Raw genomic sequence first — 27,415 nt, 5'->3', positions numbered from 1 at the left:
ATGTCTGGAATTATAGTAATCAGTATAATTATTGATATTTAATGTGTAGACCTTTTACACATTTACAATGTACATTGTACTCAAATTATAAGGAATTTCTGAATTTTGGCTAGACCATTACATTTTTCTTCCATAGCTTCTTTCATTACACTCAATGCGCCATCTCCTTTGGTAAAACACATTTTATTCTGATCAGTGGGTTTTTGGATTAGTGAGGTTGGATTAAATATGCTTTTAACAAAGCAGCTTGTAAATAATAAATCCAGCACGAAAACAAGTTGTAATTTCACCTAATTAAAGAAGAAAAATATATACAATTATAGTAATGAATAATCACTTTTAATAACGTGCAATACTACTTTCTTCAGTATATCTGCACTCAAATCAATAACCAGCAAAAAAGACTTTGGTTATATATCTCTTATAGCCTGAATTACCTGAGGACTTATATTAAAGCTGCTCCTTTAGGAGCCCTGTATGTGTCAGCCGTCGTCTCCACCTCCAGGAGATAAATACTAGTGATGCATAAGGCTCAGCGCCATTTTCTCTTTCAGTTTCAAGCTCTCCCCCACCCCTTCCCTGGGATTCAGTTTCAAGCTCTCCCCCACCCCTTCCCTGGGATTCAGTTTCAAGCTCTCCCCCACCCCTTCCCTAGGATTCAGTTTCAAGCTCTCCCCCACGCTTCCCCTGGATTCAGTTTCAAGCTCTCCCCCACCCTTCCCCTGGATTCAGTTTCAAGCTCTCCCCCACCCTTCCCCTGGATTCAGTTTCAAGCTCTCCATCACCCCTTCCCCTGGATTCAGTTTCAAACTCTCCATCACCCCTTCCCCTGGTTTCAGTTTCAAGCTCTCCCCCACCCCTTCCCTAGGATTCAGTTTCAAGCTCTCCCCCACGCTTCCCCTGGATTCAGTTTCAAGCTCTCCCCCACCCTTCCCCTGGATTCAGTTTCAAGCTCTCCCCCACGCTTCCCCTGGATTCAGTTTGAAGCTCTCCCCCACCCTTCCCCTGGATTCAGTTTCAAGCTCTCCCCCACCCTTCCCCTGGATTCAGTTTCAAGCTCTCCATCACCCCTTCCCCTGGATTCAGTTTCAAACTCTCCATCACCCCTTCCCCTGGTTTCAATTTCAAGCTCTCTCCCTTGCTGCTTGGCTCTTTGTTTTAAAGTCGATATAAATTCTGATATTTTCGTATATTTAATAGTATAAATATATATATATATATATATATATATATATATATATATATATATATATATATATATATATATAAAAATCTTTTTTTTTTTTTTTTAATAAACTACTTAGATATAATTTTTAGCAAGTGTCACAAAGATGGCCGGAGTGGGTGACGTCAGACCAAAAGCAGGAAATAAACAACAAGACAGATGGAGTTTGGTGGAGCTGAGCGAATGGCTTCGCTCAGCATATAATGAGTGAACAGAACAGACAGAAAATAAACAGTTGTAACATACAAAAACAGGACACGGCACATTCGCCAAAATAAACAAACAAAACGGAATAAACAAAACATGGTGAGCAGATATTTTACTACTACGACTACGTCTCCAATCCCGTTCTCCACTCACAGAACACACAACCCAGAGTGAGTGAAAACATGCAGCTTTTATACAGCTGTAATGAGACTCGACTGCTAATCAATCATTCAATTGGAGTCGCAGTACAACTGCACGTGAATTAATAAAGTGCAATTCCCCGTGTTCACATATTACATTTTACTTGCACGTGAAGTGCTGTGCAATCCTCGTGCCTAAATACAAATATACATTTTAAACACTTGTGTTACACAGACCCGTTTATATCCCATGTACCAATGACTATACACCAACATTAAAACACAACACATAACACAAAATATACACAAGGGTGGGCACTTTGCCACAGCAAGTTTTATTTATTTTCAGTTTTTCCTTCAGAAACCCAGCATGTGCATAGGCAGTCTTCCTGTATAGGCGATCCTCGACTTACGATGCTTTGACTTACGACGCACGGCACTTACGATTCTTTTGCATTATTACCTTGCTTCGACTTTACGACATTGATATGGCATTTCCGACAAGAAGAGACCTGAGCCATGTGTCACGTGTGCATGCTCGGTGTCCAAACTGCAGTACCTGCCGTGGTCGCCCTGACTTAGTCTAACGTTTTTTTGCTTTTTTTAATGCATTTTTAATTTATTTGCCATTAACAGTGTCTTACAAGAGCAATTGACTCAAAACGAAACCTAAGCTGTGAACTCTGTCACATGATGAGGGGCTTAACTTCAGGCGACAGTATTTCCTGCTAGGAGTACCACATACACAAACTGAATATGTCATTGGAAAGCCCCTAGTCTGTACTTTTACACAAGCCAGATAGGTGTCTGAGTAATATACGTGTGATCACTGGGCTGAGTGCAAAGTGTTAAATAAATATTTGCATGGTCATCACAAGGCCAACAGACATGTGTTTTTGTTTTTCTTCCAAATGTGGCCAAATTTGGAACTTCTTGTCATCAGGTCACTGGGAGATTGTGGGAAACTATTCTGACCAGAAGAAGCCAGCTGCCCAGCATGACAGTGTGTATTTAGTACTCTTTTGTTTAAACCAGAGCTGTAAACTGCAGCTTCCAAGCCTCCGAGTCTCCTTCCTGAATCTATCCTGATACACCCAACATTTTTGGGTTTGTTACCTAAACCAAAGCTGCAGTCATGTATATATCACGCAAGGAGAGTGTTGTCCCAAAAATAACATATAGTACTTTTTTCATTGACAGGTAATGAAGCCACACTCCTGCCCAAAACAACAACAAACCTCAAATCAGAATGCAGTACCAGAACCATCTATAACCATTTATATCAGCAAAGCATTCTGAAGCATGGGCTATCGTTTTAAAGCTGAATGACACACTTCACTCAATAGTTTTAAGAGGGGCTGTTGATAAAAGAAACACAAAAATCTAAACCATGAAACCAGCCTTAAAAGGATGTCCATATTATCTTATCTGGTTCCTTTATGAAACTGGGGCTGTGCACTATAAATATAATATGGGAGTGTGGCAAAGTGATGAGTGAATACAGCTGAGTGATAGAAAATAGGATTCACTTTTTTACACAGAGAATTGTGGGAGTCTGGAACCAACTCCCCAGTAATGTTGTTGAAACTGACACTCTGGGATCCTTCAAGAAGCTGCTTGATGAGATTCTGGCATCAATAAACTACTAACAACCAAACAAGCAAGATGGGCCCAATGGCCTCCTCTCATTTGTAAACTTTCTTATGTTCTTATATTATCGGTTCTATCTGCAATCAAATGTGTATCAACAATCTCTTGTATCACTGTCACGGATGGCTGAGTGGTGACATCACTGTATGTATTTTCTATTATATGTTGCGTGTGGTGTGTTAAATGTTGGTGTATAGTCATTGGTACACGAGATATAAACGGGTCTGTGTAACACAAGTGTTTAAAATGTATATTTGTTTTTAGACACGGGATTGTACATCACTTCACGTGCATTTAAAGTAGTTAATATGTGAGCACAAGGTTGCACATAATTAATTCACATGTTGGGATTCAAGTGAATAATTAATTAGTAATTGAATCCCAGCACAACAGTATATATAGATGCACGTTTTACTCACTCGCGGTTGGGTGTTCGGAGAGTGGAGAACGGGAGAGATAGTAGGAGAGTTATAATTTCAATTGCTATTGCGTGCTGGTGGGACCAGCACGATACTTGTTTATTTAACTCACCGTGTTTGTTTGTCGATCTGCTCACCGTTTGTAAAGTGTTAGTCCGTTTTTGTTTGTCTTTTTGTTTTGGCATAGAGTGCCGTGTAATGTTGTTTCTGTTTTTTCAACTGTTTTAATTACAATAAACTGGTGCAAGCAAGGACCATCATCATTTCATATTCATCTGTTCTGTCTTTGTGTATTTCATTCAATCCTGGTTCTGACGCCGCCCACTTCGGCCGTCTCTGTGACAATATGTAACAATATGTAGAATTTGGAAGATTTTATTTACAATTGTAAAATAATGTGCATTTTAAGCTGTATGTGACACTACTACTAATTTTTGCATAAAGGCTATTACCTAACAGAAATGAGTGGAGAATATCAGGCATGGTATGCTTTGTTGTTTGATTGTTGCCTCTTCAAAACAACACTACCAACAATTAATTGCAACTAAAGTGTAAACTACCCTGTGGTATGTGGAATGAAGCTTGTAGCAGGGGAGGTCTGTGCTGGCTGTCTGGTGTATGCATGGTCCTGCAGGTAGGAGGCAGCAGCCTCGTAAAATCCGCCTGTCAGTCACGGCATTGACACAGAGAGGTAGGAAAGAGGGTGTATGGGCTTTCCCTCTCTCTGAGTGGCTGAGGGGCGGGCTTTGGTTGATTGCTGCACTGATAAAATGATGCTCTGTGGTTCCCTTGGGTCTGCCCCCTCTAGATGTATACGAGCCAGCAGGAGCTCTACGGGTGAACCAAGCGTGGCTGGAGAAAACCACAGCATAAAAAAGAAAAAAACAAAGACAAGATTATTTGTGCAGTGGGGAAAGAACTTGGGCAGGCCCCGATAATTGTATAGGGTAGTGAGGAAGAGAATGGGAGTAGGACAGAGACCTGGGCCGTGGGGGTAACGATGGTCGGGGTAAATGCTCCAGAGTGCAGCACCTTTATTTTGTAATTTTATTACTGTCTTTTATTTTCAAATTTTTTTTCAGCTTTTGTTCTTTATGATTATTGTTTACAGAGCACCTGTGAGTGCAGCTGCAGTGGACTATGTACCTGGATTCGTATGCCCGTGGACTTGTTTACCATTGCCAGTACTCAAGCCCTCTGTAGGCTAAAAATAAGAATTAAAAAAGAATTAAAAAAACTGGGCACCTGTGCGGTGTTTGCAAGTACACTTTTGTCTCCTATGTGAGTGAATACCCACACCCTTCCACAAAGCTGTTTTGTAGTAATATTGTCCTTCACATTCATTATTATTATTATTATTATTATTAATAATAATAATAATAATAATAATAATAATAATAATAATAATAATAATGTTTTGAGCATGTTCTAGGCCTCTCAGATGTGCAAAACATCCACCAACTGCTGGTGTAGCCTCAAGGTAATGTGTCTGTAAAATATTCACGATAGTTTGCAGTGCCATAACAAATGGGATGACTCATAATAATAAGCCGAAAACAAGACATTTTTTTATATTTGCATTTCTGTTAAAAAAAAAAAAAAACCCTATAAGAACTCACTCTGGTTTTTGGTCAATTACTTTCATCGAAAGCCAAATACACTTCTTGTCCTCCCTATTAACCACTTGACTACAGTACTCAGTTATTTGATGATAAATATTTGCATTAAAGTGACACACAGCTATGAAAATGGAAACACACTTAGCGTGATAATGTCTAATGTGATATCATAACATAATGACTTCATTTGTAACCAACAGAATTGTGTAAACACAGACAAATTACAACCCTCCCTGCCTGCTTATGATTACAAATGCTAAGACCACATTGCTGTTGTCTCTGGGCCTCGTTCAGGCTATCCAACAACAGGGTGTGGGCTTTAACTGTAGGGGGGGACGACACAATTCCGCCCTAATCTCATTCCCACAGATACCCACCAAAGGTGCTTTGCTGCTAAATATATGGTAATATAGTATATTTTTTGTATTATTTTCTACTTAAATATTGACATTGGCAATGGTGTGCCATTTTGGTACGACTAAAATCATTTAATGTTTTACGAATTATGAATCACTCTTAAAATCAATTTGGTTGATTACCCCCACCATATTATTAACACTAGATCCATCAATTATTAGGATAACGTATATCTTGCAGTAGATGGGGACTCTCATTTGTGCCCTGGTAGGGTTAGAGTTCTTGCAGAGTAAGGGAGGTACAATTGGCATTCGTGCTCTTGTAGGGTTAAGTCGTTTGGGGCTAGGGCTCCTCATTTTGCATCAGCGTATGACTAGTCTAGGCAGATACCTCCAGGCTAGGCCCTTGCCTTGGAAATCTTGTCTTGACATTCAGTTCTTCTAATCAGTAAGTTGGTTGCAGTGGTGAGGCAAGATGTGTATTTGGTGCTTGGAGTCATGGCAGGGTTCTGAAAACTGACAGACCTCAATTTCTTCAATTTGCGTTGGTAGGTATGCATTCCCTTTAATGCATATACATTGATTTAAAATGAAACATTTCCTCAAAATATTAGTTTAATATTAATAGTTTAATAATTTTATTAATCGAACAATAGAAAAGACTTCATTTTTTAAGTATCTGTAATTTTATCAAAACATTTCACACACATTCATCAGGGAAACTGCAGTTTTATAAGAGTATATCCCTCTTGGGCCCTGGTCCCCAAATCTGGGCATAAAATTAGCCATTAAATATTATTTTTTTGTATTATTATTATTTGTTTATTTAGCAGATGCCTTTATCCAAGGTGACTTACAGACACTAAGGTGTGTGAACTATGCATCAGCTGCAGAGTCACTTACAACAACATCTCACCTGAAAGATGAAGCACAAGGAGGTTAAGTGACTTGCTCAGGGTCACACAATGAGTCAGTGGCTGTATCAGGATTTGAACCAGGGACCTCCTTATTACAAGCCCCTTTTCTTTAACCAATGGACCATACAGCCTATATAAAGTAAAAAATAGTTTAAAATAATAAAAACGGTAAGGAGTATTTTTTTTTAGATCATTAATTGTCATGCTTACTAATTATTTCAGCTAAACATGCTTCTGAAAAGACTCCTCAGGGATGATAAAGAATGGCAAAGCATGAGGTGATTAGTATTCCTCTGTGCAGGGAGGAGGTGAAGGACTGTGCAATTTTAATGTATGATTTTAAAATGGGTTACACATTATATATAAAAGACACATTTTCTATTCTTAAACATACAAATATATTAATGCTGTCTCATTATAAGGCAGCCCTTAATGCTGCACTCGGGGATAGAAGACAGTATGGTCACGGCTCCCATTTGTCCCATAAAGTATTCCTCTGGTGTTTCCATTCTTGCTATAAGGAGGAACACAAATAGCCCAGTCTAACTTCTAACTACATTGTTTATTCTGTATAAAATTGTTAAAATTTCTAAAATAAATGTCTTGTTGTGCTGTCAATGCTTATCTTTCCAAAGAAGGCCCCCAGAATACACTTTTTAGGGATTTTACTTTGCATTCTGTACAGGTAGGTATCCAGATATCTTTTTCTTAGGCTAGCTGTATTGTTTCAAGCCCACAACTTACCAAACTTATGCCTGCCCTGACAGAGACATATTTTACATTAATATGTATTATTTAAATTGATGGAATAAAGTCAAAATAAAAATAAAACTGTTATTAAAACTATTGTCCGGGGCAAGCATTCATCATATGAATTGTAATCACAGTGCCTCCCATATATAAAACCCCTTCACCTAGAGAAATATTATTAGGGCACATATAGTTTGGGTTTTCTAAATGAGGACATTTTCAGGGGTGCTAGAAAACAGCTGGAAGTTATGCATGACACGCACATATTAAAGTAACTGCTGCTTTATGAGTTTATGCCACTGGGTCGTTATAAAAAAGATACTTAGGGGCATCCCTACCTTCAGTCGATCTGCTGTGCCCAGATGTCTCTTGCAGGTAACAGCTGCATCCGCCAAAGGATCAAGAACATTTGTGTCCTAAGGACTTGCCAGCAGTCTCATTGGACCAAAGATTTTCAGTGAAATCACATACACTATGGGCATACTGCAATCAACGCTGTCATCAGATTGAGACAGAGAGTAAATGAATTCAAGCTGTAAATCTCCCTCCCAAACAGAAAGGGTGTAAGGTTGATGGTATGCTTCCTCCTAGATGGACAGCCTCGACGATAGGTGGAGACCAGAAGGTGACCATATTAGGGGGAGCGCGTAGCTGCACGTACATGAAAGGACTCCCTTGCAATCAACTACAGGACAGAGAGCGATCGGAGAAACCATGGCAATGGGCTGATTGAAGGGAGGAGTTCTATGATACAAAGGGGAAGCAGCTTCATCAGTACACCCTCTTGCGTTAAAACGTAATAGATGGCCGGAGCTTTTGTTATTGTTTTCTCTGTATTCATTCATTGTGTTTTGCAGGGGAGGATTGAAGCGCCAGGAGCTGCATCCACGGAGATGCAGCCATGGAGCCAGCACCAAGCCCTGAGCACATCCTTCCTAAACAGCACAAGACACACTTTTCGTTTTGGAATGTATCGTTTTCTTTTGGGACTCTAACCTGCCGTGTTCCCCCTGATACCAGTGCTGGTAGAGGGGAGGTTTATTAATATTTCTTGGTTTGTTTTGTAAATAAAACACGGACGTTTTGAGAGCATTACTGTTTGGACATTCAATTGTTTCATTACACCACTCACATCCTGTCACAGATCATTAATTACCTTCCAGAGCATGCCAGTAGTTTGTGATGCTAAGCAGCATTAGTGAACTTTTCCTGGGTCAAGCAATGTCTTTTAAATTTATTTAAATAACCTTAGGAAAGGAGTGTTATCAGAACACAACCCCCAGAATTATTTTTACACCAAAACATCACTTAAATACTTGTCTACGTCTTGACACAAAGAGTCTTTTTCTGAAGGGTTTTTCACACTACACCATTAAAACCCATGTTGAGTCAACACGGGGTGGCCCCAGGGTGACTCCCCCTTGAGTTCAGCCCAGCATGCATTCACATTTGCCATGCTCTACAATTCTCTGGTTAAGATTCACCCCCGGGTTGGACATGACCGTTTCACACTACATAAACACAGTGGCGGAAGAAAATATCCAACATGGCTCCCGACAAGGCTTTCATGTTTTTTTATTATTTTGCGAAGGAGGGCTCATATACAACAAGCTCAGAGGAGGTACCAGCAGCGTGTGCTCCGGGCAAGACATGACCTTTTCAGGTTACTACGACAATGATCACAATCCCTGGATATTTTAATTTTCCCAAAAACTGAACAATTCCCGGACCTCATCATAGCTCCATATCACTTTTGCCATTTTTATTATTTTTATTTACTACTGCGTGCGGATCTGTGAACCTTGCCCCTTGACATTTGCTTTTGGCTGCTGTCATGCGCGTTTTCAACGCGAGGCAAGCGTAACCCTGTTGCATTCACATTAAAGTTTTCAACTCGAGGTGAGCGCTTCGTCCTGGGTTGAAATTCTCAACCCTAATTTCTGTCAGGGGTGAATTGACCCCAGTAAAACAGGTCTCAGGTTGAAACTGGCAATGTGAAAGTGCTTGCTGTTCAACTTGGGGTTGCCCCGGGTCAAAATGGCTAGTGTGAAAAGCCTTTAAGTAAAGCAAGGAAATAAATAGATTTAAACCTACTCCCATCACCCCATTTTGTTGCTTCCCAATATTCCATAAAAATCCACCACAATTCAGGTCTCTGTTAAACTTACTTCAAGTTGGTAAGTGATTATTTGCTCTAGCATGTTTTCTGTAGTCTACTAAAGTGATTACGGCTGGCCAAGCATTATGCAATGTCTGGTGGCCTTGCTTATAAATATCATCCCACGGTGTGCTGTTCATAATAATTATTTAGAAGATCTCTATTTGGAAGGCAAGCAGGGAATGTGTACTGATATTTTTGCATTAAATTGCTATGAAAAAGTGGAAGTGTCTGTTAGACAGATAGCAATCCTATGAACAATGAAGATTGACAAAAAATAAACAAACAAAGTTCTGGTGTCAGGCTCTTTAACAAAAGAAAGACACAGTTTTCTGTGACATAAATCATTTCCGTAACATCATAACTTCTGCTTTAACACACCATTTATTTGTCTGGGGCAGTCCTTAATTTGTGAATGAACTAATGACACCCCCCCCCATTTATGCATGTAAAAGGAATTATTTCTATCATCCTTGTGCATATAGACTGCTCCTGTTATATTCATGAGACTGGGGACTTTTTAAACAAAGAGTTATTAAGCACAGTAATTCAGGAGCTAGCTTTTATTTTACCCGTAGGAGAGGGCAGCTCAACACATTCAGGAGAGAGGGAGCTGTCACCTCACCACATATAAAGTACTTGCCTTTTCCACACATTTCCCGTGCCACCATATAACTTTTTTTTTTTTTACTGGCCTACACTTTGAATATAGTACAATTGTCCTTAGTCTTTCATACACAAGATAACACATCTGTATTAATGTTTTTGATATTAGAGATTTTAGTTATAATAATTTCTAGTAGTGTTTTCATCAGTCAACCTTTTTTTTTTCCCCTGTTCACCTAAAAAGCTAATTTTGGGTCAAGGTATGACAAGCAGCTGCAAACACAACCTGTGCTCCCTTGACTGTGAACTAACCACAGGGAGGCTGCAGAAAGGCCAGAATGAAGAGTCTGGAATGGCTTTTTAAGGCAGCCACTGCAATTGAGACCAGAGCCTAAAAACACTCTTCTGCTTGAACACATCCCACCAGAAGTGTCCATTTGAAAACACAACATGGATCTTCCAGACCTGCCTCACTGAACTAAGAAAAATACTGCTGGTGGTAAAAACTTGATAACCAAGGCTTTATTGTACTTACCTCTTATCAGTCTATTTCAGGATATGCAGATTTTCAAACACAATAATTCTCCTTGGTACCTTGCTCTGTGCTAGTTACATCAGGATTATTTGAGTAAGACTCTTTCAGTAAAGGAATGGATGATACCAGGGTTTGAACTGTATTAAAAAGCCCAGTGTAACAGAGTGGAGGCTGGGCCCACACACCCCAAGCATGTGCCCTTACCACTATGCAAAAATTGCCAGGCTGGTCTACATTTGTGGTTACAGAGCTTTTAGCCTCATCTCATCTCACTGACGCAGGACAGAATCAGTAACAACAGCGCATCAAACAACACTGCTCATTACAGTCTTCTTTTAACCTTTGTGATTGGCTACAACCAAGTTATGAGATCCGGGTCATGGCATCAACCTAACTGTGGAAAACAGCAATTTGATGTAAACCATATCCATGTTAAAAAGAAAAATAAACATTCAAAACGGATAGCATTTTTCATGCTTTTGTGCTCAGTGGTATTGTAAACATAACTACATCAAATTGCTGTTCTCAGGATACCGTAGTCTCAAAGACAGGGGTCTTTGTAATAGATCCTGCTTGATTTTGTTTTGTTTTCATTGAGTTGTGTTCATATGTCACACACACTAAAGCAATTTTCAAGCAAGTTCATATACACCTACAAAGCACAGCAGAACCCAAGAGTAACTTAACATTTTTCTTATTTATGCATTGAAATGTATTTATGTGTCAAAACTGAAAAGTACTAAATAAACAATAATCTTTAAAATAATAACTGTATGATCCATGTGAGTGATTTCTTTACACAATCTGGCTGTCTTCAGGCTCTCCTGAAGTCCATTTACAAAGAAACATCCATGACTCCAGGAGTATCTATACATAAACTTAACATGAAATAGGGGTCAGACTCTTACCTTTAAGATTGCTGTCTTGATTAGCTGTAAGCTCAGGGGGCAGTGTTCTAGTCTGGCTTAGGTTTCACTGATTACCAGAATGGGTTTGAGTTTGTTATCGTTTGACCACATGGTTTGGGTTAAATAGTCAATCCCTATAAACACATGCAGAATGTGGACATCTCCGAATTGATAAAGTGATTACTAATTCGGAGCTGGCCATGTATATAAAAGCACAGCAGTTTCTCACAGCGTGGTGTGTGTTGAAGGAGAGCGAGAGAGAGAGATGGAAGAATGAAACAGAAAGTAAAAAGTAAACAATTGCTACTTGTGCTGGAAGGACCAGCATGCTACTTGTTTTTGTGGTGGTATTTTTGTTGTGGTACGAGACTTGTTTTGTTAAACCTTTTTATTTTGCTCTGCAAACTCTGTTTTTGTAAAAGTGTTTTGTTTGGGGGGGCTCCCAAGTGGTACATCCAGGAAAGGCGCCTAGCCTGGAAGTCGCAGGTTCAAGAATAGGCTATTCCACTGGCGACCGTGAATGGGAGCTCACCGCACACCAGTGACCCCTGTAGACTGTAAGCTGCCCAGAGCTGCGTTGTCCTCCGACGCTGTAGCTCTGGGTTGGTTGCATGATGAGCCTGCAGAGTGAAAAGAAGCGGTTGGCTGACAGCACACGTTTTGGAGGACAGCATGTGTTCGTCTTCGATACTCTCAAGTTAGTGCATGGGTGGTAGCGGTGAGCTGAGTATAAAAATACAATTGGCTATTTCAAATTGGAAGTAAAATGGGGTAAAATCAATTGGCGACTACCAAGTTTAAAAAAAAAAAAAGTTTAGTTTGATTTGTTTTTTTAATTAAATACATGCTCCAGCACTTCAACTCACAGTACCTGTGTTTGTGTGTCAACTTCCTGGTCTGGGGACATCACCACAAAGCCGTCCTGCCACACATGGTGGTTGTGGTGGGATTACAGTGCCTCCACATATCCAGGCCAGAACAGGTACTGTGGGTATACGTGGTTTTTTGGTGTTTCTTTTGCGTGTAGAACACGCAAAAGGCTGGCTGTGGGACCCCAGCACCACCCTGTGGCTGAGAACAGAGGGGAGACAATTACTGGGGGACAGCCACCTGGATATCCTCTTGGACTTCATCAGGCTGAAGCCAAAAGTTCATCTGAAGGGCATCAGCCAAAGATTTCAAGGGCTGATATAAGTGGTGGAAAGTATGCCCCAGGTAGTAGACTAGGTCTGTGAAGAGCTAGATGTGGAGCAGTCCAAGTCGGCCCGGGCTGGTGTTCCAAACTGCTCCTTCTGCCTGTGCTATGGGCATGTGAAGGAAAGCTGCCTAGAGGCCGACTGGGATTGGTGATTTTCACCAGAAGCAGTTTCGCTGCGGAACTTTCTGTTGCTGGAGACCAAGAAAAGGAGCCGTCGGCTACCGAGAAGGGGAGAGGGGGTGAGGAGACACTACCACCACAGCCCCGACCACCACTCCTTTACCACAGCCCGGCACCTGGGGGTTGGATCCCTTGACTCAGGCTCCCGACGCCCCATCCGCTGCACCCGGGTCTCCTTTTGCTGGGTCTCAGTCCTATTGTAAAGGCACTGGGCTGTTGACCAACCCTCCCTCAAGGATGGAGAAGGACAATAGGGTACTTGAGGGAGGGTGGTTGTGTTTTAGGGGAGAGAGGAGGTGGTCGTTGGGGCCATGTGTGCTGCTCACAAGGAGGGGCAGAAGAGCATTGCTTGTAGATAGTGTGTTTATTTAAAAAGGGAATGGTTTATTGTTGAATGTGTATGATTTAAAAATAAATATATCATGATTTAAATGTAATGTTGTGGGTTATTTAAGAACAGGTGAAATCAAAATGCATTGTTGGTGTTTATTTAAGAACTGGTCTGGGTTAGTAATTGTTGGGCAGTGTGGGTGGGGTTAAATCCTCATCCCTCTCACATGCAATTTGATTACCATGTGTATAAAAGCACAGCAGCCGCTCACAGCGGGGTGGGTGTTGAAGGAAAGAGAGAGAGACAGTGAGAGAGATGGGAGAACAAAACAGAAAGTAACCAGCACGATACTTGTTTTGGTGGAGGTATTTTCTTTGTGTTACAAGACTTATTTTGTTAAATCTTTTTATTTTGCTCTGTGAGCTGTGTTATTGTAAAAGTGTTTTGTTTGATTTGTTTTTTAATTAAATACATGCTCCGTCACCACAAAGCCACAATATATATATATATATATATATATATATATATATATATATACCACACACACACACACACACACACACACACACACACACAAACACCGAGTCATATATATATAATAATATATCGGGACACAAAAACATTTAAACTTTACCGACAAAATAAAATGAAATGCAACCTATAAAACAAAATAAAACGCCATGCAAAAATAAAACAAAATAAAACAAAAAATCGTTATAAAGCAAACACAGTGTAGCATTTCAGCAGGAGGCAAAAAACAAGGGAGACACTTTATTTCCAAAGGCCTTTCTCTCACACAGTCCACAGCTCTGCCAGCTACTCAGATTACAAGACCAACAATAACAACACAAAATGGCATTGCAGCTCATTCTTTTTACCTTAGCCCTGCCCCCTTATTGAACTCACATCCCACTGGCCCTCAGCCGCACACTAGGACCAATGGGCACAGACAAACAACAGCCAATGAGGACAGACAGACAGCAACCAATCACAGGTGAGACACAGAACATGCCCACATGCAAGGTATGATTACACAGACAGGTAAACAAACAAGTGGTGGGAAATACAGAGATGGATGGGAACACAATTACAGCAGGATTAACCATACACAAACACAACTGCATGGATCACTACAAAAGAATTCGATTTTTTAATACAAAAAATACTTGAAATGAATACTTGCAATTGTAGTTATCAAGGCTCAGCCATTACCATAGACATGGTCTGAAGGGAAACAGAAGCTCTGACTAGCACTTGCACAGATGTATAATTTGGAGCAAGCCATTTGGGAATTAAAATTGTGATGGAAGAGGAGAGGTGTTTGTTTTTAAAATGCCAAAACCGCGCTTAAAAACTTTTACCAAATAATGATGTGCAGATTTTGCAACTGTCGGCTGGAATGTGAGTCGAAACATATAGTAGTTAAGCATTATAGTCTTGTTCCATTCTGAGAAAAAGAGACTTCATAAGGCATTTTTTGTTAAAATGTGGTATGCAGTGGATTCCTATTGATTTTGACCTGCTGAATCCAAAAATGCTGTATACCAAGCTAAAATTTGAAATTGGGAAAAACGACATGGCACCAACTATCACGGTCCCAAAACTGCAGATGACTGTGTATTTAACCAGGGTCGGGGTTTGTCTACTAATCAGGGATTAGTTTTGGGATTGTAGATCCCACACTGGTATAGCGAGGTACGTGAGTGGGACCTCCCATCTAGGAGAGTAGTGCTAGCCATGTTCACAGCAACTTTTATTTGTAGTTTTTGTGCCATGTTTTATTTTTGCTTTTTCAATGTTCATGCCCTACGTGCGCTACCATTGTTGGTAGTGTCACGTGAGATGTCTTGTGTTTTGTTTTAGAAATAAAACCTGCACGCCTGCAAGGTGTACGGTGTCTATTTTCGGACATCCTCCAGTATCACTCCTTCCTGCGTTAGACATCAGTCATCTTCAAGTCAGTCATCAGGCATCAGTCCTCCTCGAGTTTTTGTTTATCTATCTATTTATTTATATATTTATTTTTAAGGGGAGAGAGGTAAAATGCATCGACTAATCAGCAGCTACACTGTATTATTAGTAATTAGTTTACATTTTCATTATTTTTTTAATTATTCAATCATCTTTTCTTTAATAACTTCTTACTCACCCATCACAATAACTTAACGCCATCTACTTGTCGAACGATTGCTTGACATTTGTGTCATCCAATGGAAGCATCGAAAGCTTTTTTCTGGTTTGTTTGGGTGATTTAGACAACTCTGCCCAACCCCTCACTCTCCCCTTAAAAAAAAAAAAAAACAACTCAAGGAGGAGTGATGCCTGATGACTGACTCAAGGAGAACTGATGCCTGATACCTGACAACTGACTCGAGGAGGACTGGTGTCTGATATCTGATACCTTACAACCGACTCTTGAAGAACTATGCCTGATACATGACAACTTACTTGAGGAGAACTGATGCCTGATATCTGATACCTGACGACTGACTCAAGGAGGACTGGTGCTTAAAGACTCTCAAGGAGGACTGATGCCTGACACAGGAAGGAGTTATACCTGAGGATGTCCTAAAATAGACATCGTAGGGGTGTGTTAACTCCAACTTCCATATCAATCTCATGTCTATCAAGCCCCATACGCACACACATTCGTTCCACTGTTACATATGGTGTAATACATATGATTCGTTACGTTACGCCGAGTCCTGGCGGCACACATAGAGGAGATCAAGATTTTCAGGGTTTTAAATGAAGATTCATCATTCATATACATTATAAAGTGTTTCTGATTTCAAGGTAACGTTTTCTCCTCGGAATAAAACTGGCAAGCAACTTCTCAGAATAAAACTGTTCTTTCGGACAAATGATTTGTTTTATACCATTACAATGTGCCTTTGTATGCTTCAAAATAGGGCTTTATAAAAACAAAACTTAAAAACCTCAACAAAAATAACCCCCTTCTTCCCATACACACGCACACACATTCTATTCCCACACATGGAATGGGCCTCAACAGCATTCTGCTTACGGAGTCTCAATTGGATTGTACTGCTGGCAGTGCCAATGTCATCTGCAGCAGAAGCTGTGGTGATGTGTGCCTAACTGAGGTCCACTCAGCCACTTTGTTCTAATCAAGTAGGATTTACCTTGCCAGTCGGCCTGGAAAATTCCAGAACATTCAGCTAGGTAACGGCTGCTCCAGCCTTTGGACTAAAGAAGCTTTAATAATGCTGTTCCCATTTCAAATGCATCATGTTTCCAAGGGGGACAAGACAACAGCTGCACAAAAACACATTGGTTTCTGTTTATCAAAGCTTTTTTTCTCCAGTGAGAGATTTAAAGATGTAATGGCCCCCAGATTATTATTATTATTTTTTTTTTTACCTTATAAGCACATGCTGAAAATATAAACTCTGTGGGCCCTAATTGCAAAGGCAACAACATATTTTTTTTCAAGATAGAAATAAAACTATTTGAAAACTATAAGGTTTGACAATTTAAAAACTATTCAGGACAACAGTTCAACTGCTCTTGCTAGTTTTATGCCATAACTATTGTTTTATTGTTCTTATAAAATGTGCCTGTGCCATATAAAAAATATGGCCTTTTAAATATTTCCTGCACAATATTATTACTTCTGAGCTACTGTACTGTTAAGCTTGCAGTATGACATCCATAACCTACTGCTGCTTTTGGTCCATAGTACTTGGAACTACCGGTATGTAGTTCACAGCGTGTTAGAGTTGCAAAGGGGATGCAAGGAGGGAGGAAGGAACATTTGAATTGGTTTATCTTGTTATCTGGGTGAAGTAAAGATGTTGAGCTATGGAAAGTAGTCTGGGGAAGTACCAGGTGTTATACGTGGCATAAAATAAACCAGAAGACATCTTTCCAATGCTAACTGAAGTTTGAACAAGATGATGGCGATCTGAAGAGCAGAAACCCAAGACACAATAACTTGGTTTACATGTAAAACTATAAATAAGTCTCACCTTTTTGTCATGCTATTTTGGTACTACCTATTGGACAATTTGGGTTTCCACATAGTTTTTGTTTAGAGAGAACTTCTCCTTGAAAATTGAGATAAGCTAATTAATATAAAATATGGGAAGATTTATTTAAATATTTCTCTCAGTGTTCCAATTTGGCATTACTATGGATATTGTGGAGCTTTCTTAATCTGGGTTTACAATAAGTTTTTAGGTTGTTTAGACTTTTGAAACTTGTCTGGAGAATCCAAAGTGTCGAAACTGAATAGACTTCCTCATTCCATTGAAATCATGTGACATGATCAATATACAGAAAGAAGAAGTAGGTTAGGTGAGTCTGGCAGCATCAGTATTGGAGCAACACATCCAAGAACCACTGAGAATGATAATAAACGTCATACAAGAGCAAGGGGGGTGTAGACAAGCTTTTAACATGATATTTGAAGTTTAAGTAAAAATGATATTTGAAGTTCAAGTAAAAGTAAAAGCTTAATGAAAAGTAAAAACATATACTTGGATGGAATCCCCAAGAAAGCATTCTAAAAAATGGTATTGATATATTATTATTTTTTTTATTTTAAAACAGCTTAAACACAAACTGAACAACCCAAACACATGAAGTCTGAAAATGGGTTCTATTTGATCATTCTTTCACAAATAAAACATCTTTAAAGGCTTAAAATAACACTTCCATCAAACAAAACTAACTATAAAATACCCTTACATATTTTTTAAGTCAGGCTGTGGGCTAAGTGTTTTAAGCTTTTTACTAAAATTTGAAGACAGCAGATTTATTATTTTTTTTTTTTCCAGAAAAGAAAAACAATAAAGTTGCTAAGCCAGAAATAAACAACTCTCAGAAATTTAATTTAGAGGCTTGTATAAAACTCCAATTATAATAACAGCATAGTCATATATTTGGGGGTAAATTATAATCCCTAACTACATTTGCCTTTTTTGCTACTATGAATTCTAATAATATATAAAAATAGTTAAGAAAGATGTCCAACCTTCATTGGCTCTACTGGCAAGCTAAAAAAAAAAAAAGAAAAAATAAATCTGAAAGCATGTGCTATCCCACAGGGAATGTATATGAGGTACAGAACAGTGAGGGCAGTCTGAGTGTGTTGCCATGTGTCTCATCAGCGGCCAAGCAGTGCACCCTGTGGACCCACGCAATGGGACTGGTGAAAATCCTCAATGGCTCAGGCAGAATATGTTTCCTTTAGCTAACCATGAGGCCTCCTGAGGTCTCCTTCCTATATCTGGGACATCACTTGTGTCAACTGCAAAAGTTATAGCAACTTACCTTGTGGGTTTTTTATTTTTTTTTTTTTTTTACTGTATTTTCACCATCTGTGTTGGGGACATGCATGGCCCCAGCCAGAGTGAGATTTCAATGGGAGTCTATCTTCAGAGTAATGGAGACTAGGAAGGAATTATATATAGTCAAGTTTTTTTCATGACATTTAATTTAACAAGCATTTAGTGGCTCTAGTTAATCATTTAAAATGAAAGGCTTGTTATGCCCCAGTAGTTTAAAAACAAAGTAGATGCTACCATTACAGGCTTTAAGGTTTAAGCAGTTTCACATTTAACACAATAGTTTTTGAATTTTATTTAAATAAAAACATAAATCTCCACTTCACATGGTAAAGGCTTGTTGGCATTTCAGCTGCAACCACCGCTGAGGAAGTTACTTTTAAAAAGTAATCCTTTACTTTTCAAATTACGTGAACAAAACTGTAACTAGTTAGTGATTTAAAGTTAAACTATTCATTTACAGAGATTTTTTTTTTTCAGTTGGGTCAGGCTGCAGAAATATTCTCTGAATATCCAGCTATCAAACTCACTCTTTCCCTCCTATTAACAGCATTTCTAGCAAGATGATTTCAACGTTACTCATTAAATGTAATGAAAAGTAACCACATAATCATGTAATCAGTTTACAGTCGTGCATTACATGTAATGTGTTACTCCCTAATATTGATTGCGACAAGTTGTCAATCTTGGCTAGGGACTCCACCAGGAAACCTAGAGCTGGGGAGAGAAAATCAGCTTGGGTTGGTTTATCTCCCTGGGCCACATTGATCCCTATTGGTCAAGCATTGATCTTGATCTGAACCCTCTCCTCAGGGGTTGGATAGTTCCGACTAAGTTCACTAGGTAAAAAAAAAAGTGCTGATCCTCTGTCCTCCTGAGCCAGCATGTGGGTTGCAGAGGTAGGGTGACACTCAAAATGGCCATTCCAAATTGGCAAAGGGGGTAAAAAAAAACATTTTTATTTCATTTTTAACACAATATTAAATTGGTTTTTTATGTTTATAGTTTTTTTTGTTAGAAAAACAAATAGTATAACAATAGCATTATATTAATATATACAATAAGAATACAGTGAAATAAGGTTCTCGGAAAATCAGGTTTATAAATGTATGGATGATGGCATCAAGATTTCTGTTTAGATGATTAAGACCCTAGAAAGACAGACAGAGAGAAAGACAGGTAGACAGAATGAGATAGAACTGAGCTGGTTGAGGTTAAAATGAACCGTGAGGCTGTATAAAATGTTTCAGGGCATCATTTTTTTTTCTAATAAAAGTTGCATGAGGTCCCTGGTCCACTGAATGTGTGACGGTGAAGCAGCATGTTTCCCACAAAACAGTATCCGGCATCTAGCCAACAATGGGACAGTTTCCAAGGAAAAAGAAAAATAAGTCACATTTTTCTCATTCTATTTTGGTAGTACCTTTTGGGTAATGTGTGTTTCCATGTAGTTTTCTTTTAACCAGAGAAATTCTTCCAAATGCAAATATCCTAATTAATATTAAAATACCTGAGGGTATATTCCAATTTGGCTTGTGTGACTACTGATATCGTGCTGCTTTCTTAAACTGCGTTTCCACTAAGATTTTAGTTTGTGTAGATGCACAGCAAGTGCAGCCTGCCTCATTTGGCCACCAACATTTTTTTTTAATAAAAATCTATGGGAGACAAAACAAAAACCGAGATAGAAAAAAACAAACAAACAAACAAAAACATTCCATAACAAAGAGCTGTGTACTATCCTTCCATTATTTGATAAACATTTATTGACTACATATATATTTATTATAAATCAAATATACATGTAAACATATAATATATACACGTTTTCCTACAAGACCATAGCTTCAGCAATTTTGATCCTTTGTCTATGAATGGAACTAAAATACCAGCATTTAGGTTACTACTGCGACTATAGTGGGACAAGTTATCCTGGCACAGATAAAAGGTGCGGGCTCCATCTTCAAAGCCCATGTGAAGCACAGGAAAGGAGCTATTAAACTCAGATCTGTTGACTTTGCTGAATGCTATGGCTACATCAAGGGGATTGTGAAGGATATCATTGACAATCCAGGCCGTGGTACTCCCCTGGCCAAGGTGGCTTTCTGTGATCCCTACAGGTTCAAGAAGAGGACTGAGCTCTTCATTGCTGCTGAGGGCATTCATACTGGACAATTTATCTACTGTGGCAAGAAGGCTCTGCTGAACATTGGCAATGTTTGCTCAGCTGGCACCATGCCTGAAGGTACCATTATTTGCTGCCTGGAAGAGAAGTCCGGTGACCGTGGCAAGCTAGCCTGTGCCTCTGGGAACTACACCACTGACATCTCCCACAACCCGGAAACTAAGAAATCCCATGTGAAACTGCCATCCAGGTCCAAGAAAGTAATCTCCTCTGCCAACAGAACCTTCATCAGTGCTGTTGCTGGTGGTGATCTGTGGCAAAGTAGTTAACAGTGTGCAGGGGCAGGTGATCAAAAAAACAGACAGACTATTATAATCCAGGCGCAATGTTGTCTAATGGTTTGTAATCCAATTGCCTGATAGTGTAACAGCAGTCAATAATAAACAATGCTAACAGGCAATACAGTGGCGTGTATTGCTCTGTTTAAATCTATGGTTGGTTCCCAAAATATAAATAGTCCCGTTCTTATTCACTTATTCACTTGTCTGGGTTGGTGCTGGCCTTTGGCGACAGCTCCGGATTGTGTTAGCCATCTAAACAATAACAAACAAGACCGGACAAAACAAACAAAACACTCAGGATATTTTTCATAACACTGGCCCTTCCGGGTCATTCTGTAACCATAACTGAAGGAACAGATTACATCGCTTCATTCCCTATTTGTACCGTCACACATGACCCCTTGGTAAACCATTAGAGCCACTCCTCCAATCCACGGCTGCCACATCATTTCCCTTCCGGGTCGACTGACTTCCTTTTAATCCTGGGAAGTGCCAGGCCAAACAGTACAGGATACTTAACGCCCTCACAGATTGGGAGGGAGATTTACCACCAAAGATCATTCTATTTCTGTCACATGGTTGTATTGATAAACCAATCCTGAAGGCGGGTTGGGTCGAGCCTACCTCAAGTACAAGGCCAAGAGAAACTGCTGGCTACATGTCCGTGGTGTGGCTATGAATGCTGATAAACATCCCTTCGGTGGTGGTAACCATCAGCACATTGATAAACCCTCAACCATCCGGAGGGATGCACCAGCTGGTTGTAAAGTCGGTCTCATTGCTGCACATAGTACCGGTGGACTGCGTGGAACAAAGACCATCTCAGACAAGGAAAACTGAGCTACTGTACTTTCTTATAATAAAAATATGTGATCCCCCACCAAAAAAAACCCTACTATAACAAATACTACTATTACTACTACTACTACTACTACTAATAATAATAATAATAATAATAATAATAATAATAATAATAATAATAATAATAATAATAATACCTGGACTTGAATTCCGCAGGCGACAGTGCAAGGCTCTCGCCAGAGCGGTCAACTTTTTTTTATATATATATATATATATATATATTATATATATATATATATATATATATATATATATAGTTGTTAGTTATATGGAACAAATACACAGAATCAAGAGTTTTCCTTTTCTTTTTCATATTTTTGATCTTCTAAAACAAATATTCCTCAACATATTAGGTTCAAGAGATTTTATTTCATCTCTAGGTGGACACTAAAGCCTGGTGCTGTATTAATAAAGCTACTGGCAACGAATTCTCAGCTATGCTAATTTTATACATTTTATGGGTACAAACGTGACATTTTTGTGTGACATCTGTGCAAAGGGTTGTATTTTTTTTATTTGTAGTAGCTGTATTTTTTTTTATAACCTTGCTTAAAAACAACCAAATTACAAAGCACTACCATTTTATGAGTCAAATGACAATAATTTGAAATGTTAGACTTGCACTTCTTATAGTGCATGGTATGTGCGTTGTATGCGATGCTTCGTCACATAAATCGTGACGGTGGAGAGAGAGTATTGACTTTCTAAAATGTGTGGAAAAGCGGCCAATGACACAAACTAATTACGTTATCGAAGAATTTATCTATAATATATATATATATATATATATATATATATATATATATATATATACAGCTCTGGAAAAAATTAAGAGACCACTGCAAAATTATCAGTTTCTCTGGTTTTACTATTTATAGGTATGTGTTTGGGTAAAATGAACATTTTTGTTTTATTCTATAAACTACTGACAACATTTCTCCCAAATTCTAAATAAAAATATTGTCATTTAGAGCATTTATTTGCAGAAAATGACAACTGGTCAAAATAACAATAAAAGATGCAGTGTTGTCAGACCTCGAATAATGCAAAGAAAATAAGTTCATATTCATTTTTAAACAACACAATACTAATGTTTTAACTTAGGAAGAGTTCAGAAATCAATATTTGGTGGAATAACCCTGATTTTCAATCACAGCTTTCATGCGTCTTGGCATGCTCTCCACCAGTCTTTCACATTGATGTTGGGTGACTTTATGCCACTCCTGGCGCAAAAATTCAAGCAGCTCGGCTTTGTTTGATGGCTTGTGACCATCCGTCTTCCTCTTGATCACATTCCTGAGGTTTTCAATGGGATTCAGGTCTGGAGATTGGGCTGGCCATGACAGGGTCTTGATCTGGTGGTCCTCCATCCACACCTTGATTGACCTGGCTGTGTGGCATGGAGCATTGTCCTGCTGGAAAAACCAAGCCTCAGAGTTGGGGAACATTGTCAGAGCAGAAGGAAGCAAGTTTTCTTCCAGGACAACCTTGTACTTGGCTTGAAGCACCCCCAGATCATCATCGATCCTCCACCAAATTTCACAGTGGGTGCGAGACTCTGTGGCTTGTAGGCCTCTCCAGGTTTCCGTCTAACCATTAGATGACCAGGTGTTGGGCAAAGTTGAAAATTGGACTCATCTGGAGGTGCTTCAGCAAGGCGAGAATTGGGCAGATTTGTCTTTGTGAAGGACGCATTAATCAAGCCAAGCACAAGGTTGTCCTGGAAGAAAACTTGCTTCCTTCTGCTCTGACAATGTTCCCCAACTCTGAGGCTTGGTTTTTCCAGCAGGACAATGCTCCATGCCACACAGCCAGGTCAATCAAGGTGTGGATGGAGGACCACCAGATCAAGACCCTGTCATGGCCAGCCCAATCTCCAGACCTGAATCCCTTTGAAAACCTCAGGAATGTGATCAAGAGGAAGACGGATGGTCACAAGCCATCAAACAAAGCCGAGCTGCTTGAATTTTTGCGCCAGGAGTGGCATAAAGTCACCCAGCATCAATGTGAAAGACTGGTGGAGAGCATGCCAAGACGCATGAAAGCTGTAATTGAAAATCAGGGTTATTCCACCAAATATTGATTTCTGAACTCTTCCTAAGTTAAAACATTAGTATTGTGTTGTTTAAAAATGAATATGAACTTATTTTCTTTGCATTATTCGAGGTCTGACAACACTGCATCTTTTTTGTTATTTTGACCAGTTGTCATTTTCTGCAAATAAATGCTCTAAATGACAATATTTTTATTTAGAATTTGGGAGAAATGTTGTCAGTAGTTTATAGAATAAAACAAAAATGTTCATTTTACCCAAACACACATATATATATATATATATATATATATATATATATATATATATATATATATATATATATATATAAATAGTAAAACCAGAGAAACTGATAATTTTGCAGTGGTCTCTTAATTTTTTCCAGAGCTGTATATATATCCATAGATAATGACTCTCAATGCCATCAGCGAAAAAAGTCACATTCATTAAAAAAAACAAAAACAAACAAACAAAAGTGCTGTTTCTCTTATTGAAACTATACAAACATTTTAGGTCATACATTAATTTTATTATCAGGGCTACATTTACAATATGTAAATCAAAATCATACATTATCTGTTTAATAAATTAATAATAATATTTAATATTCCCATAAGGATTCACACAATATTCTTGGGTAATGCTAGAACAGCCAACGATACCAATGTTGGTGTTGCTAATTTACTGGTTTGAATGAGGGAAAAGTCTTGTTGCCGAGACTATTGGCCAATTTCTATCACACAATATATAATTATTGATATTAAGAATTTCCTTTAACATTGTAATAGCAATTAGTGTGCCTGATGAATGCATTGGCGCTTGTAAAGTAGTGAAGTATGTTTAAATGTTAGTAGAAGTAGTAGTCTGATTTACAATGTATGCAAACTAGATAGAGCATAGTAGTCATATATTGGCAGCAGAAAACATTTTTACAGTTCTCATACCTCCAGCATATATTCCATTCTAGTTAGGGATGCCTTTGGAAGACAAATATGGCTTAATATTAATTACACAACTTTTTTATTTTTATTTATTTGAGATACCTCTTTAAAGAACAATTGTATATTTCTATAGAAGAAAGAACACAACAACTAGCCTACAAAGGACTGAAGAAAGTTTGTCTTACTGCTGGAAAAAAAGTTTATGACAGTTTTCAATTTCACCTATAGAACCTGCCTTTGTGGTCTCAAAATGAATTTGACAATATTTAGCAAATAATCCTAAAACGTGTCACATTAAACAACCATTATTATATATCTTATGGGCTATCTTGTGGGAAAGCACAGCCCTTACAGGTTTATTAGAAATGAGTTTTCTGTCAGTATCAAAATTAATTACATAAATTCTATATTTTTCATGCTGCATACCTGTTGGAGAAATTTGTGGCAGCCACTTTCCATCCCTGGGACCTTTGCACTGAACCTAAGGTTGATCATATGGAATCTGCTTCAAGGGGTTATAGCTAATTAAATAATTATGTCAGTATTAGTTGTTGTGCACTTCTCATGTGCAGTTTTGAAATAAACATCTGTATAGCAAAAATGAAATCTGGTGCCATATAAGGAAAAAAATCCTAACTTTCAGGTTTGTCTTGCACTTCTAAGATAACCTGGAGAGTGAAATAGTCTTCAGCATCTTCACCTCTTCAGCATCTTCCTTCCTCTCATTACCCAACCATCTCCGGTGACTGTCCTTCTTAACACCCAGAGACATGCACAGACCTTGAAGACACTGCTGCATTGAAATGACAAAGGAAGACCAACAGTCTACCTGGAAAAAAAGGCTGTGTATGTTTTTAATTCAGCGTTTCAAACCCGCACGTCTACTTAGCATATGGAAGTGTGCAAGTGTTAAGATTTATGGAATGAGTATGTTAGCTATAAGGAAACAGGCTACATTTAATTAAGTCTGTGTTCACATACTTATGAGACACACTGTGTCATTTTAATAGAGTATTTACTGTTGTTAGCTATGAATTGCTTTGTTTTTTTTTTTTTTTTTTTTTTTTTACCTCAAACTCCAAAGCACCCATTTCTCATTTACAGCTCGCATACAGTTTTATAGCTGGTGGGGTATGTTAATGAATACTAGATCAGGGTGTGGATATCACATTTCTATAAAAAAAAAAAAAAAAAAAATAGCAAACTCCAGTATTTTGAAATGATTTGAAATCAACAAACAAACCAATTGCACACTTAGCAAGTGTTACATAGTACTTTGTTTTTTAGATCAGTGATTATTATTATTATTATTATTATTATTATTATTATTGTTGCTGTTGTTGTTGTTATTAGTATTATTACTAGTATTTAATTACTAGTAAATGTTAACATAAATATATAAACTATATAAACTACAGGAGTGTACAGCCTTATTATTAGCAGTTTTTGCATAAACCATGTAAGATAATAAAGATATTAAGGCTCTTCACCAAGTTTCACTCTTAACAGCTGTCAAAATCAGCAGATCAAAATTACGGTGAGATTTCTAATTAATTTGATTTATGAGGAGGAAGAAAAAATGTATTCAGAACAAGAAAATGCTTCAACAGTGAGCGGTATACAATTTCAATATGAATGTGAAAAACCAGACACTAGACTTTAAGTAGTTATCAAATCTAATAATAATAATAATAATAATAATAATAATAATAATAATAATAATAACAAATCAAGTACATCCTACTGTAGATATTGCTGTAATTCCATTTTTTTTTTTTTTTTTTTTTTTTGGCATTGATACATTTATCCAGTGGTTTTGGGGAATTTCCTAATTACGGACCCTGGGTGTCAGTGTATAAGGAACATATTACTGTTACTGATGACTACATTACGAATGTTACAGACTGCTGCTATAAGCCTTACTATCAGGTAGACTGTAATATTTATACTTCCTAAATCATTTTCACCTTAGCAATGTATTTGCAGTCCAAGTCATTAGAAAAAGCAGCTGGTTCATTAATGACAGGAAATACTTTGATTTGTGAGGTGAAATGGCCAAGGAAGTACAAGTACTGTATAACCGACCTGAAAGTAATAAACTAAGAATCTTCTTAATAGTGTATACTGAATAAATAATAATAAAAAAAAACACACCACAGATATTTTCAACATGATCTTAAATATATGTTTTTAATGAATAGGGCACAAGCATTTATGAATATTATATTATTATCATCCTCAGATATGATCTGAAATAAGTAGCTGAAGTTGGTATCTATCACAGGCTTTATATAACACGCCATCACCAAAATTGAGGTTTTAGCTCAATGTCCAGTGTATAGTTCCACTGATGAAAGGAATGTACAGGGATAGATACATTGACCTTGGCAGTTTATTATGATATCTCCTTGTAGGGTCTTGGTTACCAAGTCTAATAAAACCAACCTGTCCCACTACAACCCACCCGTCTGCCAGACTCTCGCGAGGGTTGTCTCAAAACGGGGGGTTGGAGAGAAGAGACACACTGAGAAAAACCAACCGAGTTGAGCGAACACGCAAGCAGTAGACAGCAGAGGAGAGAGA

At 38.4% G+C, this 27,415-nt stretch overlaps 1 pseudogene; it reads left to right on the top strand.

Annotated features, from left to right (window-relative positions):
- Window positions 1-12,104: 12,104 nt before the first annotated feature.
- Window positions 12,105-21,817, top strand: LOC121316422 (annotated as a pseudogene).
- The last annotated feature ends 5,598 nt before the right edge of the window (window positions 21,818-27,415 follow it).

Source organism: Polyodon spathula, chromosome 5 (genome assembly GCF_017654505.1).
Source record: "Polyodon spathula isolate WHYD16114869_AA chromosome 5, ASM1765450v1, whole genome shotgun sequence".
In the NCBI taxonomy this organism is placed as follows: domain Eukaryota; kingdom Metazoa; phylum Chordata; class Actinopteri; order Acipenseriformes; family Polyodontidae; genus Polyodon; species Polyodon spathula.
The sequence above is the reverse complement of the archived record's forward strand: the minus strand, read 5'-3'. Positions and strand labels throughout refer to the sequence as shown.